The sequence below is a fragment of the Melanotaenia boesemani genome, chromosome 1 (assembly GCF_017639745.1).
Source record: "Melanotaenia boesemani isolate fMelBoe1 chromosome 1, fMelBoe1.pri, whole genome shotgun sequence".
Taxonomy (NCBI): Eukaryota; Metazoa; Chordata; class Actinopteri; order Atheriniformes; family Melanotaeniidae; genus Melanotaenia; species Melanotaenia boesemani.
Window position 1 is genome coordinate 15,344,406 of NC_055682.1, and position 2,892 is coordinate 15,347,297.

Genomic DNA, 2,892 nt, shown 5'->3' on the forward strand with positions numbered 1-2,892 from the left:
GAAACGCTCTGTTGTGTTTCTGTACAGTTGTAGCAGTTGGTTGTTTGGTGTTAGGTTGGATTGAAGGGCCTCTTACTATGTCTTTGTCTCCTCTTCCTTTTTTCTACTTTCCTTTTTACTTCTCTCCATTACTGTCCTTTTTTTTAAAAAAAATTTCTGTCCCCTCCGGTCAGGTCCAGCAAGATAAATTCCATAATATTACATAATATATTTAAACAAATAAAGAAATAAAAAATAAAATTATCAAGAAGAGCCTTGTACCAATAAAGCTTCTCTTGACAAATTAAGTGAATTTAAATATTTAAAATAAACATTTTATTTCCGCTTTTCTTATAAGGTGGCTAAATTTCCAGGGTTAGTGAATACACTAAGAGATCACACCAGAGTAAATTTGTGAGATTATACAATATTAATTCATTGGACAATATAAATGGACAGCACTCTGATAACTCAATTTCACTTTATTATTACCCAGAAGTTTCTGGTCGAGCGCTTCCTCAGTGTCCTTCCTTCCCTTTATATTTTCCACTGAGTTCTTTTGAGGCTGAGCTGTGCTACAGCTGTTTATTTTATTGACAAATGTGAAATCTGCATTTCCAAGTTCTTTATTGGGTAGAAATGAAAGAATAAGAGAACAGCATCAGATTTGACAGCATATAAAACATTTGAAAGTACTGACTGAGCATTACTGCTGCATTTATCTGAAATGATTAACAGGACTGTCAACAATTCTCGCACTCTGTTTGCTATGATTGAAAAACTTACAAATCCTCCTATACAGATAAGCCCAGAGCACCTTTCCACTGAGAAATGCAACCAATTTGCCAGGTTTTTTAGCCAAAACATTAAAACAATTAGGCAAAATATTAATTCCACACAGTCACACAAGAAAACTAGTCTGTGTATAAAACCCGGAAATAATTCTGATGTTATGTCACAATTTAAAATGGTTGATTTAAAAATCTTACAAGAAACAGTTTGGCATTTGAAATCAACAACATGCACTCTGGACATGATACCATCCGACTTTTTAAAAACAGTTTTTACCTCAGTAGAAAGTGATCTCCTACTGATAGTTAACAGCTCACTGGCATCAGGCATTTTTCCCAAGTCGCTAAAGATAGCTGCTATTAAGCCACTCCTAAAGAAAAGGACTCTAGACGCCTCTATAATGAACAACTATAGACCTGTATCTAACCTCTCTTTTATTTCCAAGATTATTGAGAAAGTTGTATTTCACCAGATTTTAACTGAAAGTGGAAATCTTGATAAATTTCAGGTTGAATACTGATTCTGGTCAAGTATCAGTCCTGGTTGTTGGATCTCAGTGCTGCGTTTGATACTGTAGATCACGGAATCCTGTTGCACAGGCTGGAAAACTGGGTTGGACTTTCTGGAGCAGTCCTTAACTGGTTCAGGTCCTATTTAGAAGGCCAGAGTTATTTTGTTACGATCGGCAGCTATGAATCTGAGCGATTGGCCATGACTTGTGGAGTCCCCCAGGGGTCAGTCTTTGGACCTCTTCTGTTCAACTTGTATATGCTCCCTTTGGGTCAAATATTACAGAACTATAGCATTAATTATCAAAGTTATGCAGATGACACACAACTTTATGTGTCTCTGTCACCAGATGACTGCAGTCCAATTTATTGTGACTTATTGTGTCAGTGTCTGGAGCAAATGAACACCTGGATGAAGGAGAATTTTCTACAATTAAATAAAGACAAAACTGAGATTATTCCATTTGGTAGCAAAGAGAAGAGAGTCAGCATTGGTAAACACCTGGAGACTCGGGCTCTTAAAATCACCAACCAAGTTCGTAACCTTGGAGTGTTGATAGACTCAGACCTTACTTTCAGCAGCCACATCAAAGCTGTCACTAAGACAGCTTTTTACCAGCTCAGAAACATCAACAGAATTAAAAGTTTATTCTCCCAGAAAGACCAAGAGAAACTCATCCATGCATTCATCTCCAGTAGACTGGATTACTGTAATGGTCTTTTAACAGGACTTCCTAAAAAGAGCATTAAACATCTGCAGCTCATCCAAAACGCTGCTGCTAGAGTTTTAACCAGGACTAAGAGATCTGAACACATCACACCAGTTTTGAAATCTTTACACTGGCTTCCAGTCAGTCACAGAATAGATTTTAAAACCCTTCTGCTTGTTTACAAATCCCAGAATGGTTTAGGCCCAGAATACATCTGTGATATGTTCAGAGAATATAAACCTAGCAGAGCTCTGAGATCCAAAGACTCTGGTCAACTAGTCCAAACCAGAGTCCAGACTAAACATGGAGAAGCAGCATTTAGCTGTTATGCTGCAAACAAGTGGAACAAACTGCCAGTGGAGATTAAACTTTCACCAAATGTAGACATTTTTAAATCCAGGTTAAAAACATTTCTTTTGTTATGCGCCTATGCATGAAATCTGCATGTTATTTTTTATAATTTTTTTTTTACTTATCTTGCTTTTAATGATTTTAATGTAATTTATTTTATTGTGATTATGTGTTGATGCCTTTTACTATTTCTAAATATCATAATGCCTTCGTTTTATGTAAAGCACTTTGAGTTGTCCTGTACATGAAATGTGCTATACAAATAAACTGCCTTGCCTTACTGGCTCAGTTACTTCTTGAATGAATTGAACTACATAACTACTGATTAAAAATTATTGTTCTTAACAAATCATAAAGCTAGAAAAGAAATAATCGCACTTACAAGGCTCAGTTAATTTATTATTATTTGAAATGAATATTTGATGGAAACACAAATGAGGTGTCTGGATAACTCTGACGAAGAAATTCACAAATATGAACTGATCAGAGAAAGAGATGTTTTTTAGAACTAAGGAGCAACAAAGTGACAAGGTAATCATTTTTTCTGTATC